Source organism: Rhinolophus hipposideros, assembly GCF_964194185.1.
Source record: "Rhinolophus hipposideros genome assembly, chromosome: 11".
Taxonomy (NCBI): domain Eukaryota; kingdom Metazoa; phylum Chordata; class Mammalia; order Chiroptera; family Rhinolophidae; genus Rhinolophus; species Rhinolophus hipposideros.
In genome coordinates, this window is record NC_138057.1 from 38,494,658 (window position 1) to 38,521,026 (window position 26,369).

The 26,369-nt window shown below is 38.9% G+C and overlaps 1 protein-coding gene across 8 annotated transcripts in view; it reads left to right on the plus strand.

The window, feature by feature from the left end:
• TMC1 (transmembrane channel like 1) overlaps positions 1 to 26,369 on the plus strand; it is a 312,031-nt gene that overhangs the window by 82,199 nt on the left and 203,463 nt on the right. For 3 of the 8 annotated variants that reach the window (XM_081067289.1, XM_081067284.1, XM_081067290.1), the window contains exons 4-8: positions 17,406 to 17,539; positions 18,476 to 18,536; positions 19,144 to 19,243; positions 23,062 to 23,117; positions 23,759 to 23,801. The gene's annotated coding sequence lies outside the window, so the exon portion shown is untranslated. The remainder of the gene's footprint in view (positions 1 to 17,405; positions 17,540 to 18,475; positions 18,537 to 19,143; positions 19,244 to 23,061; positions 23,118 to 23,758; positions 23,802 to 26,369) is intronic. The other 5 variants (XM_081067286.1, XM_081067291.1, XM_081067288.1 and 2 more) reach the window with 3 other exon arrangements.

Genomic DNA, 26,369 nt, shown 5'->3' on the forward strand with positions numbered 1-26,369 from the left:
GATCTTTGCCATAACCTATAACCATTATCATTTTATCAATAGGTTATACCCACATTTTGTCTTAAGAAGAAGAAGTAGGAAAAGCCAATTGTAGCAATTTTGGTAATGGTTCAGTATTAAAAGCTGCTTTTACCTAGCAGAATTATTCTTGTTTATATGGTACATATGTGTGGTACACAATATGTGGATTTTGATCAGGTGTATCTCTGTTTATGTTTTGCACTTTCCCTTTATTTTTTATTCATGAGGGGTATTCTTCACCTGACCCTAGGTGAAGGTCTGGGCTTCTCTCCTGTCTTTTCTGTTCAGTAAGCTAAACAACAGTCCTGTGGTCATTTTAATTCATATACGTATCTTTAACTCAGTCTTGACAATATCCAGGGCCACACAAAAAATCAAAACGTCAAATATTAGGTTGGTGCAAACGTAATTGTGGTTTAAAAGGTTAAAAAATATTGCAAAAACCGCAATTATGTTTGCACCAACCTAATACAATTTAACATTAACGCTCTCCTGCCTGAAATCTGAAATCCCTGAAGTCTCTGCTGTTTCAGCCTGACACCTATAGTAGGAGACGGAGCAAGTTTGTCTCCTCTTTCTCCTTCACACTCCCTGCTCACCTCCTTTTTAGGGTCAAATGTGATCAAAGGATAAGACCACGGTTACTTGGCTAAGTGGCTTTGGCTCTCTGACTTGGCAGATGGTTAAAGTTGGCCTCTCTTAGAAATCCTCACTAACAGGGCTTGGAACAAAAATGGACTCTTTGTCCTGTGCAGCAATCTCATGGACTTGTTCCTTGCTGGGCTCCTCTTTTCTGTAGTTCATTTTACCTCCATGGGTGTGTCTGTAACACAGGTATTCACTAACAATTCCTTGCTCGGTCCTTGCTCAGTCCTTGGTACGTACCCAGCCTCTTTCTATTAAGGTCACCTTTTACCTCGATGTAGCCCAAGTCGACGGCATAAGAATAACCGAGACCACTCTCTTCTGCGTAGCTCTGGTCAACAGGAAACATCCCACATCTCTTGCTTAGGCAAACTCAGAGTGGGTAATGCAATCCCAATACACAACTCCCTCTTGGATTCACCACCAGAGCAGTTAGTTAGGCCCCCTCCTACCATCTAGATTTCCCCAGGACCATCCACACTGCCTTACAGGTCTCTAGTGTGGTTTTGGCAAGAATCTTCTGTTACTCCCATTCGCAGGAAATGTATTTTGACCCATGCTTTCCTCACATAGGAGAAGGCGATGGGGGAGATTGACAGTGGAGAGGGGAGACGTAGAGCATGCCAGCACCTCTCTCCTCTTGACTCTCAGATTCCTTTTTGTATCATCCATCTGCACGAAGAGTCCAATTGGCATGCAACAGGTTCTTCAGGGCCATTTCTTTGTAAAACTGTTTAGACTGGGGTGTGTCTCATGCTTACTCTTTTGACTGCGATCTATTATATTAGTCTAAGAAACAAAAGCAGGAAGAATCCAATTCTATCATCTTGTAACTCATGTTTCACAGTTTGCAAAGTGTGCAGTTTTATGGTTTCAGCTGTTTCTCACTGTGGCAAGAAATAAGCCCCAAGAAACAGACATGCCAAACCCTTTTCGTTGGTGAAAAAAAAAACAGTTTGGAAAGGTTATGTGATATGCACAAGTTCCCATGACATTGACTGAAATTATTGATTTGAATCCTCCCTGGGCTGAACTCCGTAAAGGATCTTTTATTCATCTTTGCATCCTTAGTACTTAGTGCATAGTAGGCAATAAATACATATTTATTTATGGAAACAATATATCCAGGACTAGTCATACCTAGAGAAGGAGTTCATAACATGCCACCACAAAATATGCCATTTTGGCATATTTTGTTATTTTGAACTGAAGGTGCTTGACAAATAGCAGATTCAGGAAGGGTGCTGTGACCTCCCCCGGTCTACCTAAAAGCAGGTCATGAAATGTCCTACGGAAAAGGTGCCCTTCTTGTACCAATAAGAGAACATTCTTATCACCAAACACTGGGAGTCAATGCTGAAATGGATCTGCACAAACAAACCCTCTAAAATGACCTTTATTATCCATTAGTTCCCCCCATCTATTTCTGTCCCTCACCCACCCCCTTTGTCTTATCACAGCCCCACAATTTATTGTTCTTTGTTTTAAAAGGTATACAAGCTTTGGGGCCTATCGCTTCTTTATTTTCCTTTTGATGACTTTCTGTGTACACATAAACATGTTAAACACAGTTTGCATGTTTTTCTCCTGTTAATCTGTGTTACAGGAGGTAAATTCTTAGGTCCAGCCACAGAACCTAGGTGGGTAGAGGGAAGTTTTCCTGCTCTGCAGTAGTCAAGCCCTTTGTCCACAGCACACCAACTTACCCCCTATCGTGCAAATGATTTGATTTCTGACTTCCATGTGAGCCCCTGTAATTCCCTATCAGTCCAGGACCATTTCCACTTAAAGCCAACCCAGGATCCGTGGGTTTGGAGTAGAGCAAAGATGTCTAAAACTCTGAGGGTTATTACAGTCCATTCTGCCCGTAGCTGGCACCCGTCAACATTTAGTGAGTGCCTTTTAGGTGACAGGCATTGTGTGGACTATGAGAGAACCAAATACAAATAAGGGAAGGTTCCATGGCTTGCATTCCACCCTAAAACAGACCTGAAACTCAGGAAAGCTCTGGAACTTACAGAACCTTTTGTGAATGCATGAAATTCCAGATAGCTTTGTCTGGAGCTTTTAGGAGATCTATTAATCCAGAGTGGTAAACCCTTTTGCCTATTGGGTCAGGCACGTAACACACATGAATAAAGTGGATCAGGTGAAAGACAACAGGGAGAGGTGAGGATTGTGGTCAACTGGAGCACACCTGCCCTATGTAAAGGTAGCAAGAACTACTCAACTCTAGCGGAAGTGATCATTTGGAACTCAGAAATTCTGAATCTTTTAATTGTTTTCAAACATGCTGGAAATCTGGATTTATTTTCAATGTAAATTTTTCTCCATTTGGAAATAGTGTTAGCTAAACAACATACCTGCTGGTTGTCAGGTTCAGCCTGTGCTCTAGATTGATTCTGGAGCCGTTTTCTTTCTCCTCATCCCCCCTCTACCTTCCTTGGGAACATGACATGGATCTGAAATGGCCTCTGCAGATTAGGACCCGAGGTAACGACTGCTGCTCAGCCTTACTCCCTTTCATTAGAAGAGAGTGTGCCCCATCTCACATTTCCCCCTCCCAGAACAGAATTGGTATTTAGAACTATGTTTAGCGTCTGTTTAATTGAAGGACGAAATCCTACCTGTAAGTGAGACTGCCAAGGGTTTCCCACCATAGTCTTACATTTATCATATATCCATATCCATACATTATTCTTGTTTACACAAATCTGAAAGGTCCTCGGTTTCTGAGCAAGTGATTGCTAGCTGGTTGTCATGTTAATGGCCATTAAATGATAGCATGTTGCAAGCCATGATGATAAGCAGTTTACAACACAGGTATTTCTTTAAGCACCATTCTCTCTCTGGTTTAGATTCCTTTTCCCACACTGACCTTGTAGATGTCAAGCTCTGGATGTGTCTTTATCTGTGGCAGATTGTGGGATTCTTCCACTTACTCAGTTGCTTGTTTTATTGCTCTCGGGTCTGGATGCAAATGTTCTATAATTTTAAGTATTATACCCTACATTTAATCTCTTAGCCTGCTCTGGGGGAAGTATATATTTTCTGGAGCACTAAGCAATAAATAGTTTTGTTTTGTTTTTTCAATTATTAAGGCTACAGCTTTGAGGCTACAGGAATTTTTGATGTCAGATATTAACAATAAACAAAAACCAGCCTGGGTTTTTTTTGGTGGCATTGTGGTTATCACCAGCTTAAATTAATTTGATAAATATATGAGTGTACGTCACTTATGTGGCATGAACACACACGCACATACATATATATTTTAAATAAAAGACACAGCACTTTAAAAGATCAACATTGACTGGCTGATGTATTCCACAGATTGTAAACAAAGAAAGCTTTCATGAACTGCTTGCATTTATGAATCAGTTGGTGTGGAGAGGTTTTAATTTATGACCTAGATACTTCAAGTACCTCGCTTCTGGGAAAAACAATAGGTAGTTAGACAACAACAGTGGCAACAAAAACCCATGTCCTAATTAAAATCCCTGAAATGTTTCATTTTTGTATCCATTGTATTGAAATTGTATCACGAGGTTAAGAAAACAGTTTTCTGGGTTAAATCACAGTTTAATGCTAGTTAGGAAATGTCTGGTATACATGTATTATTTTCACCTGAACCAAAACATTTTAGGTTCTATTGCAATTGTAATAAACTGGGGACCCCCAGGTTTCAGTCTTTGAATGTTGTGGCATTTAAGAAGCTTTACTTGTATCTCTCAAAGGACATTACAGTAATCCAAATTATAACCGTCATATCTTTTTCTCCCCTTTTCCCAATTCATTCATGTTTTCTTGTTGACAACTAATTTCTCCCTTCCCCCATTCCCCCCTCTCTCTTCTTAGTCTATAATGGCTTTTACTCTCTATCTTCCCTCTTCCCTCTCCCACAGCTCTTTTTTGTGAGTCACCTTCACCTTGTTCACTGATTCTTTTCCCTCTTTCTTCCCTGTCAGTCCGAGAGATGGAGGGGCATAGGGAGGGGTGAATTGGTCTTATAATTACCAAATGGCAGCTATGGGGATGTCATGCAAATATTCCCCCTTTAATAACTTTTATGTTATTGCATATGGCATTACAAAGTTTTAAATCTTGCTTGCTTTAATAATATTGATTAAAGTACAAAGAAATTGGTATATAACTGTTTAAAACTGAATGTCCTGGAGAGGATGAGGATTGAGCTTTTTATCATGAAAATGGTGTCAGTACTATCAAACTATTCCATTCTGTGCCTGTAAGAAGGCTGTCTAGCCTTTGTGTCTCCATATTTTTTCAGCTTTCAAGAATGGCAGTCGTAAAACTTATCAGTGGTGATTAGAATGGTGCTCAGCCTCCAAACTGCTCCACCACCTGGCACCAGTTTGGTTTTCCTGCCTTGTCCTAATCATGTTCCCCATGCCCAGGACATTATTTGTATCTCTATTAATAGAGCAAATTGCCTTGAATTAGGTGTATTCATGTACGCAACAGTCTGCCTTCATGGATGATAAGCTCTGTAGCGTTTTACACACAAATAAATGACTGTTGGGCTGATTTGAACTCTCAAACTTCAGGGTAAATCCACATTAACCTTGTTTTGTTCGATTGCTGCCAGAGTAGCTGAACAGGATACATAGTTTTGAATGAGAGCTAGAATATCCGTATCATATATCATATATCATATATAGAATATCATCAAAATTTTGAGAGTCTCCTCTCTCCTAAACTCAGCAAATATTTTCTGAACGAAGATGACATAAAAAAAACACTAAGTGAGGCTCCGTGGGAGACACAAACCTAAGAATGACTCAGTGTTCATCTTTAGGAATCTTATTGTTTCTGTGTGTGCAATTCAATTCACAGGGAATAGAAGATGAAACAGAGAAAACCCTTTTTTCCCCCGAGTCTGTTAAAATGTTTGTGAGGTACAAATGCATATGTGTATTTGGAGTATTTTCCACTTGAATTCACCGCCTATTCCTTCATTGGCAATATAGCTGAATTGTTTTCTAGGGACTTCCATAAAATTGGTAAATACAAGTATATAATTAGTGCTTGGAAGATAAATGAAAGGTAAATGTTCATTAGGCTGTTACTACTGAGGAAACTGGACCAGCCATTCAAGTGATAAACCCCATGACATTTAACAAACAACTGTGGTTGAGTCTTTAGTACCAGAATATTGGGGTTCCCTAAGCAGGATAACTCTCCTGTTGGTAACCACTGACAGATTCAAATTCTCCTGGGATGGGCTGTCTCAGTTTTTTCCGTCTTCTTGGCCTAACTTCCTTAGAGTTGGGCATTTCCTCCTTGGCCAAGATTCCTATATCCTTAGATATTCTCAAATAACTATCCAAACTGTGTCCCATGAACTGACTCTGGCTGAACTTGTACGCAATCTTGCTACAAACTCTTGAGTTTCATGGTGCTATGTGTATACACTTTATTTTTCAGAAACACAGAAAGTTGAAGCTGGAAGGGACTTTCTGGAAGTGTTAGTGAGAAACAGGAAAAGGATGAGGATGAGGAGGTCAGTGTAGTAGTGGTAGGATTGTGGTGAAGTGTAGTGGTGATCACCGTGTTATGGGCTGAATAATGCCTCCTAACCCCGGCCCGCAAATTCCTATGTGAAAGCCCTAAACCCCAGTGTCTCAGAATGTGACTGTACTTGGAGATAAGGCGTTTAAAGAGGTGATGGAGTTAAAATAAGTCTGTTAGGGTGGGTCCTAATCCAATCTGACTGGTCTTATAAGAAGAAATTTGGACACACACCGATACTAGGGATATACATGCAGAGGAAAGACCATGTGTAATGGTTAGTTTTATGTGTTAACGTGGCTAGACCACGAGGTGCCCAGGTAGTTGGTCAAAATTATTCTAGATTCTTCTGTGAGAGTGTTTTTGGATGAGATCTACATTTAAATCTTTGAGTAAAGCAGATTGTGCATGAGCTACATCTAATCATTTGAAGGCCTGACTAGAACAAAAGGCTGATGTTCCCCAAACCGGAAGGGAATTCTGCCAGCAGACTACTTTTGGATTGTATCCACCTCAGCTCTGTCTAGTTCACCAGCAGACTACCTTTGGATTCAAACTGTAACTCTTTTCCTGAGTCTCCAGCCTGGTGAACTTCCCTATCAGAGTTTAGACTTGTCAGGCCTCCACAATCACATGAGCTAATTCCTTCAAATAAACCTCTTTCTTAAAATTTCATATGTATATATACATAGGTATTGAATGTCTCATATATTAGGTTGGTGCAAAAGTAATTGTGGTTTAAAAGGTTAAAAATAATTGCAAAAACTGCAATTACTTTCGCACCAACCTAATAATAACATTTCACGTATATGCTACACATAATATATTATCAATATAAATTAAAATCTATAACATGCATTTCTTTTTTTGATCTTAAGTTAAAACAAACATATTTGGCTCAGAATTGTTTTATAGTAAAATGAAGGAAGGGGTGCCGTGCTAAGGAATAGAACCACAATCCCCATATGCTTGTAAAATCCAAGCCTATTGCTAGTTTTCTTCACTCCTTCATACACAGAGACACACAGACACAGACACACACAGAGGTTTATTACCACCTTATAATGATTGCTAAGTTAGAGACTCAGTATAATCAACAAATGGTTGGAAATAGGGTTGTGAGTATAACCTTTGTTAGTGAATCTATTAAAGAATAAGCTGTATCTGTGTACATATGAGGAACAACAATGAAGTTTTATTTAGAGTTCGGCTGAGAGACATAATGACTAGTTACTTTAAATCAAAACCTGTGGTGGTTTCTAGGTATCTGTCAAATGCTTTAATAACAAAACCAAATACTTACTGTTTATTATAGTCAAGGCATTGTGCTAATCTGCAATAATATAAAGGCAAAAAGACCTGGGCTCAACTATAAGGAGCTCATGTAATGCAAAAATGTAAAATCTAAACATATTTGTGGAATTAAAAGCATATTTTCAATTAATCTTGGGCAGTAATCCATCAATAAAAGTCAGAGTTTTCAAAATCGACCAAGCTTCACCATAGAATCTAAGAAAAATTTTTTGAGCTACAAATGTTTCCTGCTCCAAACATTAATTGATACTTGAGTTTTGGCTGCAAGATATACGAGTATATGGTATTTCATGTAAAGGCTATGTGCAATCTTCATAGAGATTTAAATGGGTACTTATATCCAGAGCAGTCAATCTAGAGAATTCTCTAAATTCCCTCCTCTGTTTTGCTTGTTGCTGTCTGGCTTATGTTCCATGAGAAAAATATAAATGCTGAATATGCTGGAAACATAGTAGGTGGAAAGTCACATACGAGTTGGAAAGAGGCAAAATAAACCACCCAGGCATGGGAGTCAGGCAGGCCAGCCCTTCTACTTCCAGCTAGCTGGTTTTAGACATCACTTGGCCTCTGAGAGGCTCAATTTTCTCCATGCTGTAACAGGAGTCATAACAATTTCTCTTCTATCTCTTTGGGTTGTGTAAGGCTCAAAGGAGAAAATATTGTTAAGTCCTGAAGTACTACCCAAATATGAGTCATGACAGTTAAATGATGTCACAGGTTAGATTAATTACACTGGAAGATTTTCAAAGCTATTGCTAATACTCTCTAAAAGTCTGAGGAGACAAAGATAGCATTCATATATTTTTATCTTTCAGATGGGTGTGGGAGTGAAATGGAACTGAGGAACTAGAGGAGAGAGTCTAAGTTGAATATGTGAAATTTATAATACACAATAAAGTGCAGTAGACTGTAGGATTTTAAAGGGACTGACTACATTTTTTTATCCCACATTTCATGACATGCTTGCAATTGATTTCCCCAAATTATCCCCAAAGCAAGTAAAAACACTGAATAATCCAGGTGGATTTGAAAAATAACCAATAAAAAAAATAAGAAATGCTTTACTGTCTGGTCCCTGGAAAAGAAATTTAGTATAAAATAGACAACCACACTATATCTTCCGCTGCTTAAAATAGAGAATTCAATCATCCCATAACTTCAACCTTCATAGTAACCTTAGCTGATAAGTGGGTTTGGAGAAAAACTAAATAAACCAAGCTGTCCTGCTCTCCTTCATTCTCCTAAGAACCGAAAGTCTGAGTCATATAATAGAGGCCCTCGCCACCAGTTAGAATTTAAGATGTCATTTCTGTGGAGTCAGTTCTTAAACATGATGTATTAAAAAAAAATCTCTAGACATTTAATTTCTGATGTTTTTGAAGAATGTGTGTGTGTGTGTGTGTGTGCGCGCGCGCGTGCGTGTGAGCATGCATGCATGCATGTTGTTACATGGGCCGAGGCAGGGTTTTTGGTGATTCACACTCGTAAAACATTTCAGTCTTAACCAAAATCACCCACTCTAGTATTTTCTGGCCCTGTTAAGAGAGGTAAAGCTAAAAAAAAAAAAAAAAAAAGAAAAAGTTAGTTTTGTTTTGTGTCCTGTCCCAGCTCCTGAGTTTTCTGCTTGATTGGTTGGTTGGTGGCTGGACTTTGTTTATATGGAAAGCAAAAGTCAAACATTACAAAAATTTAATTGAAAGTTATTGGAACAGATATTTATATTCCGAATTATAATGCAAATGTGGCTCTTTTATTTATCCATGGGCACCTGGAGTACTTGACCTTATGTGTGAACCACTTAAGCTTTCCTCTGAGTAACCCCCATAAGACTTATTAGTAAAAATTCTAATATTTCTTCTTGTGACTCCTCTCCCCCAAATAGTTTCCCGGTTCAAAGATGGTGATGGTGATATTGTGGTGGTGTGAGATCTGATTGTGTTCTTATTGCTTCTTGCTGCTAATTCCTATCATGGAGGAAGACTGGTCCCGCAGAGTCTGATAGATGGCACACTGCTGTAGGGCTGGTCTGGTTGGTCTGGGTCTTTGACTAGGCCTCATGTTGAGTCCCAGGGTAAAAAAGGGTGTGCTCCTAATTCCAATATGTGTGTGTGGGGTTCCTCATTCCACCATGCGATTTTCTGACACCAGCTGGAGGGCCTATAATTCAGCTCAATTTTGGCACTATCTATCTGGAAATAGCATCAGATCACACAAGTTAAGGAGTTAGTCTCACAAGACTGTCCCCATCCACCACCACCACTAATTCAAATGCTGATTACAAGTCCGGGTTGTCATCCATACTTCTGACTAACTAGCTGTAGATTAGAGATGCCCACAAACCCCTTGTCGGGTTCAATTAACTTGCTAGAGGGACTCAAAGAACTCAGAGATATTTACTTACTAGATTGCTGGTTTATTGTAAAAGGAATATAACTCAGGGACAGCTGGATGGAAGAGATGCAGAGAGCAAGATATGGGGACAGATTGCAGAGCTTCCATGACCGCTCCTGAGTGTGTCACTTTCCCCAAATCTCCATGTGTTCACCAATCCGGAAGCTATCAAAACCCTGTCCTTTTGGGTGTTTATGGAGGCTTTATTGCATAGGTAGGATTGATTAAATCATTGGCCATTAGCGATCTGATACAACCTCTAGTCCCTCTCCCCTCTCCCCTCGTTGGAGGGGGGTTGGGGGACAGGATTGAAAGTTCCAACCCTCCAGTTACAGTCATGCAGTGCTTAATGATGGGGTAAATTCTGAGAAATGTGTCAGTAGGCGATTTTGTTGCGTGAACATCATAGGGTGCTTACACACACCTACATGGTATAGCCTACTACACACCTAGGCTATGTGGTATAGCCTATTACTCTGTGGGGGAGGAAAAACAATTTTCGCTCTTGGGCTGAGACATCACGGGAAAAAAAAGATGATTAACAGAAGAGAAACAAAAGTTTAATGACATGCATACCTCCTGTATACATGGGAGAGACCCAGGAAAACTGAGTAACTTGCAAAAATGGCTGAAGCCACTACCTTTAATACCATCTTCAGCAGGAAGAAAAAAGACGTTAAAGATAGAGGGTAGTCAGTTATGGGAACTTACCAGGAAAAGCCCAGTAAACAAGAGTAAGGCCGTTATGCAGATTTAAGTAGTCATCTTCTGCACTGATAAAGAGTTTCCAGACAGAAGGTCACCCCTTTCTTCCTGTTACAACCAGGGAGACACCCTTACAAATGGTGACTTCCATTACAAATGTAAATATCTTTTACAGAAGGTAACTTCTACTTGGTTTTCAGAATTTCTGCCTTGTTGGCAGTTTCTTAAAATTTAATCAGCTTAAAATTATCCTTATGCCAAAGAAACCTATTTTGGGGTGACAAATTCTGTTCTCCTGCGAGGCTGCAAGCCTGTACAGCATGTTACGGTACTGAGTATTGTAGGCAGAAGTAACTCAGTGGGAAGCATTTGTGTAATGCATTTCTACTATGATGTTACAACTGCTATAGCATCACTAGGGGATGGGACCTTTTCAGCTCTCATCAGCCTGGCCTTGACCAAAATGCTGCACAGGACTATAATGGGTTGGTTCCCCTGGCAAATAGTCCCCATCCTTAGGTGACCTTAGGTCACCTTTTAACATAAAAACGACACCTTGATCTTTCTCATGTAACAAATTCCAAGGGTTTTAAAAGCTCTGTGCTAGAAAAGGAGAGGAAGACCAAATATCTGTTTCTTATTCACCATATCACACAGGAGGACCACACGTTTTATTTAGTGCATGCTTTCATACTCAGTGACTATTCTCCAAAGTACAACTGCTGTGCTCAGGGGCCTTGGTTGGAGGAACTTCCAGCCTTCATCATTCTGCTCAAACCAACCCTCTCTCATAAACATTTAGACATGTTGGCTTTGCATCACCAGTCCTCACAGACAGCTTTGATTTTTAACTTTATTTTTCATAATTAGTATTTTTCACTTTAAGTATTGGCTGGGGTTCAGGGACTGGGGTCCTTATGCAGACTGGGCCGTCTCCATCCCAAAGAAAACCTCTCCGGACCAGGATGTGGGTAGCTACTGGAACAAAACCAAAGGCCTCTGTACTCTTCTCCCAGGACAATGGGTGGTTACTTACTCTCTATTGTTTTCTCACCGGGGAGGGTCACTTAAGCGACCACCCCTTGCAGGTCAAAAAAGATCAAATGAACAAAAAACTTCCACCAGCTCTACTCCATACAGCTGTAATATCTGGGAGCATTTAAAGTAAAAAGATAACTACATATTCACTTAGGGCAACTGGCCTTCTGCTCTTGTGTGTCATTTTGATATGACCTATAATGTCAAAGTATAACCATACAAAAATAAATGATGTGAGTTCAATCATTGTAGATACCTAGACTACATAATGAATAATATTTCAGATACATTTGCTAGGAAATTACTTTAGTGCTTTTTCCCATTCAGTCACCTGAAATATCTGACCTTTGTCCAATACTTTGTTCATACAGAAGCTACTGTTACATGGCAAGGGCAGAGAATTTACAGCAGAGTGGTAAATACGTAGCCTCTCTCTAATTTGGGAACTGCACATACTCGTCTATTTCTGTCTTATTGAGTTACAAAGACTCATGAAACTTTTTTTTTTTTCAATGAAATCTCATAGATGTAATCTACATTAAAATTAGCTCTTGAATTTAAAACCTTAATTTATGGAGTGTATTGCATCCCAGTCAATATTTACTTGTGGCCCAGTTGCAGAAGGCAGTCGCTCAAACCAAGCCATCCATCAAAGAAAAGGAGATTCCTGTAAGTATATCAATAAGATTTGCCAAATAAAAGAAGAGAGTGTGTTTTACTAGATAGAGAAAAACAAATACATTTGGTTTCAAGACTTTCCTGTCTCACTTTTTCAATGACTAAGTCACATTCCAGCCATTTTTATGGGCATCCTTTTCAGCAATTGTCACTCTCTCAGTTTGAGTTGAGTAACCCTGGAAATACCAATGAGTACAACATTTCTTACAATAGTAGTTGTTGCGATGGAGGGAGTCATATCAGATTCAGGGCTGAGTTTTGGATACTTTGGTAGACATGGTGTTAGATGACACTCCTCTCTCTAGGAGTATATCTTTGTAATTATTCATCCTAAGAGGATGTTGAGAAACTTTACTGAAAAAAAATAAACAACTTAAGTGTAGCTCACACTTGGGGGTCAGATGTTGTTTGGTATGTTTGGTACATTTGAGGTTGGAAATAGAGGCACCAGGTGTCAAATTTTGGGAAGCCAGGTGGAATCCCTGAAACTGAATTCACTATGAGGAAAATGTTCAGCAGCAGAAGTCAGACTTAGGTACAGGCCAAAGGTCGGAGGGTCTGTGAGAATGAAAGAGGTATTCAAGGGTGGCAGCTGATACTAAAAACCAGTCCTAATAAAACCACCTTGTGTATCAGTCTAAGGAGAAAGGAAAGCAAAACTGTCTTACTATCTTTGCAACCCTAAGCCGCAGACCCTACTATTTTTCACCTTCTCCCACTGCTGCCCAATATTTCTAAGTCCCCAAGGACATGGATAGGGCAATAATAGACAGGGCTATTATTCTACCTGCCACTCTTTATAAGCATTACTGGCTAGGAAGAACCTTGGGTTGAAAAAAAAAAAAACGTAGGAGGAGCGTGGTCTGCAGAGTTCTGGTGTGGCTAACAGTGTCACCAATGTGAGAATCGGGGTGCGATGACCAGTAATGATTTATATGATATTCCTGAGAGATTCTTACATACTGGGCAATGTAGGGAGGGAGAGCACTCCGCCAGAGCCTGGAATTCCTTCAAGAGCATGCCTGAGTGTAACTGACAATGTGACATTACTTGTACTCACAACTAAGAGTCAAGAAACATTTGGGTGAATATTAGTATTTTATTAGTAGTTTTGTGGTAACCTTTTATAGGACAGGTCTTGATAACCAAGACACAACTCAAGCATAACTTGAGCTCATGCCTCTATTCCAAATTATGTAATAGAAATTGTATGCACACACATTTACTCATTCTATAACTTTTGGGCAGCTCTATTTCTTAAGAAGTAAGAGGAGATGTTTCTGTGGGTTGTGTTCTTTCACTAGCCATCATGATATTCTACAGTGAAGTCAGTTGAATACTTATAAGAGGTAGACTACACCCAGCTGAAGAGTAAGGAGTTTGGATGTGAGGCAAGATACAATGGATGGAAAATTATACATAGACACTGTAAGAAGATAATTTTTAATAAAAATTATAGCTATTAAAATACAGGAATGATTTTCAAATGTATGTCATGTATCTAGTTAGGATTCAACAACATCAATACAACATTTAACATTTACCAAACAGATAAGCCTGAAACTGTGCTAGGTCCTGAGATACAAAGATAATCAAGACACAGACTCTGCCATGAAGGAGTTCCCAAGTTAAAAGGGAACAAATAACTGCAATAAATAATGTAATAGCATTGATATGTGACACAGAGGAAAGTGAGTAACTGCTTTGGGGAAAGTGTTTTGGGACAGCTTCTCAGAGGGAGGCTCTGTTAGCCTGGGTTTGGAAAGTGAGTCAGGTAAGGAAGGACACCTCAGTTGGGGGAAACTCTATGCATACGAGTATGTAAAAGCAAGGACGCATCAAACAGCATTTTATTCACTTGATCGAAATTTCTGTAGTTTTTCCTGTGACTTATTCAGAGAGCCACAAGAAAGCTAGTGTAACAAGAATGTAGGGAGCATTTTGGAGAGTGCTGAGGGATAAAGTTGGAGAAATGAGCTTTAATCAAGTCACTGAGAGCCTTAGTAAGGGAGTTAGATTTCATACTGTGGGCAGTGGGAAACGACTGAGGTGTTTAAGTAGAGTGACACATTCAGATTCATGAATTAAAAAATAAAAAATAGCCTTCCCTGGCACCCTTGTAAGTGACTCCCTTTTTTATCTTGGTCCCATGTCTTTGTGGAACCATTTCTCATATGCTCATTTGCATGGTACATGATCACCTTTTCTAATTTGTGATCATCTTAGCCCTTTGATATTATAAATGTTGGCTGTTGAAAAATAGATTTCATTTCATGAGTCCACTCTTTAATTATATTGTTATAATGATTTTTGCCAAGGTAGTGTTTCGAAGTTGAGAAGTTATATATCGATTCTAATTTCTAAGATCATTTTTGAAACAGTGGAGATGTGGCTTGTTGGTAGAATCAAGTGTCTCGGTATATGTGGTGATAAATGTGATCTCTTGGTTTTTCAAATACAGTGAGGACTGTACAAAAGGAGAAGGGTTTTAGAGCTTTCTGTTGTAGAAGGAAGAGTCTAGATTTTCCTAGAGTTTACTGTGACATGTGGGAATCCAGAGCCCACTTTCCACATTCAGGGAACGATGTTAAAGACTGTGTTTTTGAAGTAGACATAGCTTGCTTTATGAAACACTAAAAAGCAAAAATAAATGGGTCCTTGAAGTAAATTCGCCTAGAATAACAAATTTCCACTCTAATTCAGAATGTTTCTGACTTAGAAGTAAGCTTATAAAATGTGGTTACACTGATTACCATTTTTACACTGACCACAGTTTCAATAGTTATGTAGGAATTTTTGCCAGTATTGTGAACAAGTTAAGGCTTCAAATTATCCGCTGTGCAGTGCCTGCCTATTGTGGACATTCAATAAACAGTTAAATCATGGCAGCTCTCACTATAATAAGCTGCTTTCTTAAGCTGGATACTTTTGTTTAATATCCACAATATTTACAATACTGCTGGAACTTATTGATGAGGAGGAAGTAGTATGGGGAGTTGCTATTTACTATAATAAAGAAGTATCCATATTTCCTTATAAACCCTTTTCACATCCAACACTGTTAATATTCATAATTAGATCCCTGTCATGCTTCTAGAACTCACTTGCTTTCACAATTATTTCAACAAACATTGATCCAGCACCTACTCTGTGCAAGGCACTGACACACGTGAAGAACACACTTGTTGGTATTGGTTTTAGTGTTCTGTACGTATACGTTTCAGTTGCTTAATATGTAAGTCCAGAGTCTTTTATTATCTGAGAGCAGAGTTCACTCTTTTTGATCCCCTTCCTTCTTTTTTCCCCCGGCACTATCCAAATTCTAGTATACTGATACACCTGAAACATATAATGTTATTAATCAATGTTACTCCAAAAAGTTAAAAAAAAAATTCTAGTATACTGAATTCCAGTTCCATATCAGGAAATTGCAAGTCACTTTAATTGAGAATACTTAGAAAACAGAAGTAACGGGGGGTTAAGAAATGGATGTACTAAGAAAAAGTGAATGGGACTTCAGCTTGGTGGCTAAGAGCTCGGGCTCTGGTGTCAGACTTGGGTTTAAATCCTCCCCTTATCACTCACTAGTTGTGGGACTTTGGATGAGGGACTAAACCTCTGGAAACCTCCATTTTCTCATCCATTAAATTAAAGATAATACTAATATGTATAGCAGAAGGAGACATTAAGTGTTAAATGGACTAATGCATACAAAACATAGCCCATTGTCACCACCTGATAGATGTTAGGGAATGCTATATAGACATGAATATAGGAGGAGATTTTTCCAGCAAAACTTTGGAAGAGGTGAGGACAGCTGAGGTGGCAACCCCTGCCTTAGTACCACATTCTTTTCTTCATTAGAACGGTGAGAACTCAGATCTGTTTCAGAGGGTCTTTTGCCCAGAATAACTTGTGAAAAGAGCCCAAGACATACTTAACATGTGTATTACAAAAAGGGTTTGTGAAATACCGTGTTTCCCCGAAAATAAGACCTAGCCAGACAATCAGCTCTAATGTGTCTTTTGGAGCAAAAATTAATATAAGACCCAGTCTTTTTTTACTGTAATATAAGACTGGGTGTAATATAACATAATGTAATATAATGTAATATAACGTAACACTGGGTCTTATATTAATTTTTGCTCCAAAAGATACATTAGAGCTGATGGTCCGGCTAGGTCTTATTTTTGGGGAAACAGGGAAGCTCCTCAGTTGTGCAAAGTAGGCCAGCATTATAGAGAGACATTTGAGCATCCACTTTTAAACTTCTGTGTCCCTGAAATCATGGTGTAAGCTGAGATAACAGGAATTAGAGCTCTAAGTTATAAAAATCAGGAAGGACTAGACACATTTAAATTATGCTCCCTCAGCCTGCAAGGTATTTGCAATAAAGCAAATAATCTTATAATTTATATTTTATAAGTTTGAAATTATAGTTTATAATTTTCTTATTGAAATTTAGAGAAACTGGTCTTCTGAAAAGTTCATAGTGAGCAAGGGATGAAAAAAGAAAATTATATAGTGTTCAGTCATTAATTTAAGATGTCAAATGGCATCAACAATTTAATTCATGTGCTGTCTTTGTCTTCGTAATGGTTGAAACAACATGTCTGAGAGTTACCCATTAGCTCATGTTCCCAAGAAAATATTTCTTCAATAAGGTCTCAATTTCCTTTTCTTTCATGTATTCTTTTGTGAAGGAAGCTTAACGAAATTATTGTTCTTGGAAGTGGGAGAAGACGCTACTGTGCTTTCTGTAGGAGGCACTATTTTGTGTATTTGAACCCATTTCTCAAATATTCAGTAGATACGAGTGGCTCCACCACCATGGGATATACACGTATATCCAGTGATCACTTGGAAGCCACGCCTATGAGCTTATAATTGCTGACATTAACAAACAACAGGTACAAAGAGGCTGTGAACCAAAAAATACATGCATTTCTAGGTGTTTTATTTAATCTGCTTAAAATTCAGCTTAGCATATCTATAATATACAACATGAAACATCAACTATTTTGAACTTAATATTATGCACAATATATTCATAAGCATTATAATGTTTTCGCATTTATTTTCAGATCAAAGGGTAAAACTATTAAGATGCACAAAAATGGTTCACCTTCTGTAAGAACTCTGCAAAATGATTGAAGACATGCCAGTGAGAGATTGGAGAAGAGAACAGATAGCCGAGGAGACAAACCAGAACTATAAGGTGACATAGACAAAGAACGTAGAAAAAGAGAAGATTGACTGAAAATGGGGGAGGGGGGAGGAAAGTAATACAGGAATTTATAAAACAGAAGCATTGGATTCAAGTAACTAAACGCTATAATTAAAGTAGAAGCTGAAAGTATTTCAAATATGTATTATGACTATGAGAAATGTAATTTCAGATGTTAGGGTCTTATGTTTAACATATCAACAAATACAATATTTAATTCCTAATTATAAAAATCTCCAAGAATGTATGGTAGTTATGATATATTTCCACTAAATAATTATGTTCCCCAAGGGCACTGGGTATAATGGAAGTGGGTCTGACAACTTATTTTGAAAATGGAGCCGTTTCTTTGTTATAGGAATCGATGAGAATGTTTCTCCTCTTCTGCTTGCAGAAACCCATAAGTTGTTTTCTTTGTGAACCCTGGATATTTAATTGTTTGATCCAAGTGAAGGATGTACAATTTTCAGGCAAGGCGTTACCTGGCTGATTATTCTGAACTAACGGTTCTCAAAGTGTGGGCAGAAGCTCAGTAGCAGCAGCAGCAGCACTGAGTTAGAAATGCAAAGTCTCTGGTCCCACCCAAGACCTACTGAAGGAGAAACTCTGAGGGTGGGACCAAACCAAAGCTTAAGAATTACTGTTCTAAAGGGTGGCACTTACAACTGTGCTGGTCAGATGTCAGATGAGGAAAGACAATATGGTGACGTGTGTGTGTGTGTGTGTGTGTGTGTGTGTGTGTGTGTGTGGCATATTTAAAACACTTTGTGAAACGTGTGAAAACCTAAATCAAAGGCCTTCTCCTTTATGAAACATTTCTTGATCACAGTAATGAAAATGAAACAATATCTCCTCAATTTTACTACTATAGAAATTTCCCGCATTAGGATAGGCCCAGTTTCTTACTCATTTTTGTTTCTCTTGTAGTGCACAGCATGTCACCCTGTAATTGATATGTTTGAAAATTAAATTGAATGAAATGCCTATGGTAAACAAATGTGGGGCAATTTATTGCGCTATGTTGAAATTCTTACTTTAGAGTGGAATTCAAACATGGTAGTAAGAGACAAAGAGAGTACATGTATATATAAGACAAAAAGGAGAAAAAGGAAGAAGTTTGGGGAGAGCTAGATAGGAGGAACTGTCAGGGGAAGACTGAGGGGTGTAACCTACCTTTACCCCTGAGTCTTGATTTTCTTTCGACTTTTTGGTACATGTTCAAATTAGTTATTAGTTATTTCATAGAGCTGTAGTAAGATGTTTTTTCCAATTAAATTTTTAGATTTAGTTTAATTTTAAAATTGTTTGGATTTCACTGACCACTGTATTTGGAACTCCTGGAACAGGGTTGAAAAAATTCCTGCTTTAAAGGAACTCATAGTCTAGGACAATTTCTCGCAGGTTGAGAAATACTGCACTACTAGTATTTAGGGCCAGATTGAGAAATACTGCACTACTAGTATTTAGGGCCAGGTAATGGTTTGTGTGGGGTCTGTCCTGTGTGCTGTAGGATGTTTAGCAGCATTCCTGGGCTCTGCCCAGTAGGTGCCATTGGCAATCCTGTCCACAACCGTGACAATCAAAAATGTTTCCAGATATTGCCGAATGCCCCTGAGGGACAAAGTCTCCTCCAGTTGAGAACCACTATGCCAGTGGAAGAAACAGACAAAATACAGAAGTTTCTCACACCCCATGGTAAGTGCCATTATACCATAGGGCTGACAGCAGTGTAGTGAATGGACACCTCACAAAGACGGGGGTGGGGAAATTAGGAAGACTTTGGGCCAGAAATAAACTGGAGTAGAATCTTCAAAACTGAGCAGCAGCCTGTGGGAGAAGAGAAGGAGAAGAGAGGAGGAGGAGAAAGAAAAAGGGAAGAAGAGCAAGGAGTAATGGGGAATCACTTGTTCTAGGCTGAGGGCACAGAATGAGAAAATGCACAGAGGCCTGAACTAGGGTGTTATATTAAGGGGGCTAGAAGCTGGTAAGTGCTGTGTTACCCAAGCGTAAAGTGCAAAGGGGGCAGAGATAGTGGGCTTTGCAGCCCCAAGGCTACAAGAAACATTTTTCATAGCCCAAGGTCAGTCTTCTATTACCCTTTACAGTGAGGTTATAATTATCAATTTTTCTCTTGTCATTTCTGGGGAGCCCATTAAATACTTGCTACTACACTTGGTCCCAAGAGTTAACAGAGTATAGCATATCTTATTTCTTCACTCAGCACTGAAATCAGTTGAGCTTTTGCCAAATCTCAGATATGTCTTTTTTCAAGTTTAGGGCAGGAACATTTAAAAAGATATGTGATATTTGAATAGAGAAGAAAATAGCTTTAGCAATTTGTTTTTTATTCAAACTCAAACTTTTCATAAAAGTAAAAAAAACAGTTTTAAGGATATTGTCATCATTTTTTTCTGAGCTCTTTTGACTTCCTGTGAGCCTTGGGAAAACAGAATCAGTGTCTTTTAATGCCTGCTGTATAGAAGATGCTTGATCAACATTTGTTGGATAAATATGCTTACATTTGTTGTTAGTAATAGTAACAACATTTCATCTTAGTCTATTTGAACAAAATACCATAGACTGAGGAGTTTATAAGCAGCAGAAATTTATTTTTCACAGTTCTGCAGGCTGGGTAGTTCAAGATCAAGGTGCTGGTAGATTCAGTGTCTGGTGATATCCCACTTTCTGGTTCTTAGACAGCTGTCACTTCACTGTATCACATGGCAGAAGGGGCAAAGGGGCTCAGGAATCTCTTCTATAAGGGCACTAATTCCATTCATGAAGGCTCTGCTCTCATGACTTAAGCACCTCCCAAAGGCCCCATCTCCAAATAGCATCACATTAGGTTTCAATATAAAATTTTGAAGGGACACAAACATTCAGTCTATAGCACATTTCTATAGAGCACAATACATGATAAACTTCTCAAGGATGTGATCTAATTGGATGAGATCAACCCAATGAGATAAAAAAGGAATGGTTTTCAACTCCATTGCAAGTTGTGTCTCATCCTTGACCCAATATTACCCAAGCCATACTTTCCCACACTGAAAGAAAACTGGTAACAGAAACATTTTGTATCTCATATAAGTGCTTATTCTTATGGTAGGTAGATAATAGAGAGGTTCAGCATTATAGGTTTAAATTTTCAACTATTTCAAAATCCAAGAATCATAAAACAATAAAGGAGGGAGGAGACTTAAGAGTCAAACTGTGATTTCACAGGTGAGGAAACTAAGGTCACAGAGCCATGCAGTGTAGAGCCACATTCTAACCCGCGTCTCTGGACTCCTGTGTTTGTGTGGACACCTCAGAATTTACTAATAGATGTGCTTTACCTGAACATCCTGTGTCTCTCGAAGAAGCATACCATCACACATTTGCACAGCAGAAGCCCGAATTGTGGAGGTTTCTCTTGTACAGTTTGCCTTCTGTAGATAGATATGTTCCAGAAGAAAGTTGACTTCAAGGACATAAGAAATAACACATTCAAAAAATTGTATGTATGCCTGTTCTTTCATACCAATATTGAACAATGCTATCTAGGATCCAAATATAATACCCTGTTTTATTTTTCCCAGAAAAGGAAGCAAAGGTCCAGAGAAGTTAAATTTTGCATAGGATTTTGTTCGCCAAATCAACATCTGTGTGCTTCCTCACAATGAATCATCTCTATTCCTTATAAAGTAGGGCAGGAGGGCAGCTGGAATTTCCCAGGTCACTCCTAGGTTGCTGTTTCCTGCCTCTGCTGCTCTTTATCCTCTGTGGCACAACTTCATTGGCATAAAAGTGGAACAGATACTACCCCAGGTTGTTGCCTGTATTGACTCAGATGTCTTAGGCTTGTGTTATGATAAATTTAGGGCAAAACGAATGTCTGACTTTAACAAGAGTGTGAATAATTAAAGCTCTTCCCAAGTTTCATTGCACAATACTCCACGCAGAAAGGAACACTGACCACACTCAGCCTATGAAAGGCCAGCTGTGATTGACAAATGCAAAGTTGTCATAGGTGACTAAGTGGATAGGTCATTGCTAAAAGAAAAACACTTTGAGCTGTCATGCCTCTTTCCTTGCGCACATTAGAAATAAAAATCGTTTGGGTGGCCGGTTCTCTCAGTTATTTAGAGCGGTGTGCTCTTAACAACAAGGTTGCCGGTTCGATCCCCACATGGGCCACTGTGAGCTGCGCCCTCCACAACTAGGTTGAAACAACTACTTGACTTGGAGCTGATAGGTCCTAGAAAAACACACTTAAATAAAAAAAATAAAAATAAAAAAATAAAAAAGTTAGAAAAGTATGCATTTACATATAAAAAAAAGATCCTTAAAACCCAAACCAAAAAAAAATTGATGTACCAAGTATCACTCATGAGTCTTGCTTGTTCCTGAACCTTGAAAACACAAGGCTCTCATGTAGGAGGGTGTGTGTTCTCTTCTAGAAGATGGCAACCTTGAGAATAGAAGGAAAGGATCTTGAAGATTCATTAAATTCTGATTGCAGTCTGCACATCTAGGGCACCCACTTTAGCTCTTAAAATAACACACTCCCTTGCACACCTGTTCTTTCTGCATTCCATGTGTACAACTTGAATTATCTAGTGGCCTTGTTTTGAGGAAATTCATTTTGTCTTTTGACCCTCACACTAGGTCAACGGGGAGCCCAGAATAAAGGCACCACAGATACTGCTGAAACTATATTAACTCTGTGAATTCAAAGTTGTTACTTACTCAGTCCTTGTTCCCCAAGACTTCACCTGCCACGGGGAAATTCAAGAGGTGGTAGAGTCACGGCTGGATTAAACTCTAGCATTCATTCATTTTATAATTGACATTTGGACCCTAAGAGCTTCCTTTCCCTCTCTGTTTCTTAAAAACAAAGTTAAACAAGATGAAACAAAACCAAAACTAAACTGAATAAAACCCCTGTGACTTAAAAGGAAAAAAAAGATTCAAAAAATAATGAGTAAGTCTCCAGTGTAGACCAGCAGATGTCCCTGACATCTGTGGGCCCAGGGCACAAATGTGGGTAGAGAGAAGAGGGTGGCCCCTCTTCATTTCCTAGTCCTGTTCTTGCCCTAGTGTGAGAAGGTTGGAGAGCACGTGTAATTAGCCTAGCAGTCAAGTCTAAGTTCCATGCCCACCAAGCGCCTTGGAAAATACTTGGTTCTAGGGTTTTGCACTCACATGGCCCACTCCTGGGAGAATAGACTGGGGAAAGAGGTCCATTCAGGAGCTGGAATTGGTCTTAATATCCAGGGTCTTGAGTACCAGGAGCATGGCCTGGATAGGGGTGTTTGAGAATTAGGTGGGCGTGGAGTCTGTTCGACATGTTCCCTTGACCCCTAGGACACCTTGGCCCTGTGAGGAGCCTGGCTGGAAGAAGTTTCTCTGAAGTCAGGCCCCAGGACAAATTCCCAATTGCCCAGACATATGGGCAGTAATGTTAAAAAAAAAAGAAAAATCTCCCTAAGAGGTAGTTTAAAATTCAAATTCCTATATTCTACTTCCAGGTATTCTGATGTAGCAGCTCTGCATAGGGCCCAGGAATCTGACTGTGAAACCAGAGGTGGGTATTCTGATGTTTCCTTGTTTGGCCATGCTCATCAGGGATGTTTACCATCAGGAGAGAGGACTCTTTCCTCTGCCCTCCTGCGCACGCTGCCCTCCCTCCGCCAAGCCCCGAGTGACTCACACTCCTTGTGTTGCTGGATTCCCTTTGTTATGGTTGCCAGCACTACTGCTGTGCCTTTTGCAGATATTGCCTGCTCCCTATATGCTAGCACAGGTCCTGTTTCCTTGCTGCCACCACTGTTGTTTGTTTTGTCCCTTGCTTGTTGTAAGAGAACTTGTTCCAGTTGTCACTGCTGTCAAGCTGCAATCACTGAGCTGTTTCTATGGCAAGAAGAAAGGGCTCATACTTCTGCCAGCTAGACTTAGCTCTGTGGTTAAGTGACAGTGGCACTGTGGGACCTCCTGCAACCCCTTAAATATGGCCTTGTAGGTCCCACCCCTCTAAATACTTCTTGTATCTGTTCTCTGAGACCTGAGAATGGGACCATGTCCTTCAGTATTTCCATTTTCTTGAGGGCATTCCTCCCCCACCCCCCGCCCCAGAATTCAGGGAAGCCCTTCTGTCCTCCAAAAGCTTCTGAATCTGAGTACCCAAGACTTGGCTCTCAGCCCTAACGTCCTTCTCTCTTCTTTCAGGGAGTTTGCATTACTTTCTACATTTCCTGGGTTCCTAAGGCAGGTAAGCCTGCAAACTGAGCTTCACTATGACCTTTGTTACATTAACGTGATAGAGTTCTTACAGGATTAGATAATAATAGCAAAATCACTCCCTACTATTTTTGTGAACTTGTAAAAGACTGGTGAGAAGCATGAAGACTGGACAAGGGCAAAAATTATATAATTATGCATTTATTTAGAGATATAATGAAATATGGTCGTACAACACCAAAAAGTTAGTTAGAAGATATTTATGTGTTAAACCAAAATTCGCATGACTCTGTGAATAATAAATTCTGCTGTGTAAACCTGTGCCCATAAAATAATGTCTGTTTATTGTGTATAATATATGTATATATAAATGTAATTAATAATATATCGTCATAGCATATCATATATCATACATATAATTCATATAATTATAAATAATAGATATAATATAAATACATTTGTAAAAATTTTTGGCTTCATATGTTCTGAAATAATATTTTGCGATACTCATTTAAGTTGTTTCCCAGGTTGATTTTCTTTCTTTTCTTTTTCTTTTTGCCTTTATTATGTTTTATTTAATTGCATTCATTGCTTCTGGGAAGAAGTGACCTGGGAGAGCACTTAACAGAGAATCAAATGTTTGTCCTTTGAGGAATAAATATACTGGTTTGGGCATAAGAGAGAAAATTGGGAATAAAACTGTCAGATTAAACAATTTTTTTTCCACCTGCAACTAGATAAAAAATTTTAGGAGAAAGGAGAGAATTGGGAGAGAGTGAAGACTTGGATTCCCAATAAGTTCTGAGGGTAGAGGATAAGAGATACTCCCTTCACCCCTCTCCACTATAGGTTTTGGGATTGAAGGTCAGAGACCCATAATATAGGGTCTGGCAGAACTCAGAATTTCTTCAGGACCACGATGAAGTGGGGTGGAATAAGGAAAATAGCATTGAGATGTATCTGGACAGGTGGGTATGAGACCACCGTAGGGAGTTTCTTCAAAGCTCAGGGCAGTAGGAGAGCAGCTGAATATTTTATGTGCCTGGGAGCTGTGTAGTCATGGAAGAGAGCTTCAGAGCTAAATGATCTTGTAGTAGGAAATAAAGGATACAGCAGGGAAAGTTGATCCTGTGTCGAGCAACAACTAAAGATCAAGTGGGAATGAGAATGTATAAGTGGGTGCAGCCAAGATAGACTTGCATGATTGCCCACAACTGATGTTTCTTCCTTGATTTTTAGAAATCACCTTCAGTATGTGTTTCTGCAGTATAGTCTGATGATAAATGCTATATTTCATCAGTTCCAGAATAATCTCACTGATTGTCTCTTCAAATAATGCCTCTGCCCCACTGTCTTTCTCTCTTCTGAGATTCCAATGAAACGCATGTAAGGTCTTCTCAATGTATTTTTTTTAATCCTCTTCCTATCTGTATTTCTCATCTTTATGTCTTTGTGTTTCATTCAGGATAATTTATTGTGACCTATCTTTCAGTTCCTAATTCTTTTTTCAGCATTGTCTACTATGCTGTTAAGTTTGTTTATTGAATTCTTGATTTCAGTTATCCAGTTTTTCAGTTCTAGGATAACTTGCCACTTTTTTCCTGTTTTCTGCAGAATTTTTAAGCTTGACTTTTATCTCCTTGAACTTAACAAATACAGCTGTTGATACTTTATTTAATAATTCCAATATCTGGAGTCTCTGGAGTCTATTTTTGTTGTTCGTGGTTTACATTCATTATATCTGGTCTCCACGTATGCCTGGATACTTTGATTGTATGCTAGACATTTTTTTGGCAAATAATTTTCCAAACACAAATTACACAAATAATTTGAAGCCTAGAATTATGTTTTGTCCACCAAAGAGGATATTTAATTGCTTTAGCCAAGTGCTTGGGTACATAGTAATTCAAAACAAACATAATCCAAGTTCCAGGTTTGATATTTTCCAGGTCATCTAGTACATCTGTAGTTCATAAAAGGAATAGTTTACTTCTGCCTTAGCCTTACTTCTAGGGTACAGCGCTTTGGGCTACCAATCCAAAGTGAGGGATAATTTATGAAACTTTTACCTTGCCTGTCTCTAGACACTGATTTTTGTCTTCCTAGCTCTGTAAAGATGCCAAAAGTACAACTCAGCCGCTTCGCTGCCTCTCTTCAACTGGCAAATACTTCCAATTTCAAAAGTGGCTCTAAATACCAAGCCTACCTATTTGGATTTCTATCCCTTCTGTACTTGGGACTGGTAGTTAATTTATCGTATCGTATTGGCCCTTTGATACTTGCAAGATTTTTGTCTCTTAAAATTTCATCAAGCTTTCTTAGTCATCTTTTGAGAGAGGATTGTTTCACATTACCTAGCCTGCCAGCAGAAGTAAGTTTTGATTAAAAATGCTTTACTGAACTTAAAGCGAAGTCGTCTTGAGGCTATGGTCGTGATTGAAAAAATTGATGATGTGAGATGAAGAATACTCTAAAGAGCCATGCTCATGTTGGACCATAGACTATAAAAAGACTTCAAAGACAGTACCAAAGTATATTTTAGCTTTCTTGGACAGAGTCAAGTTAATCTTCAGAAAGACAAAAAGCAAATGTAGTCTTA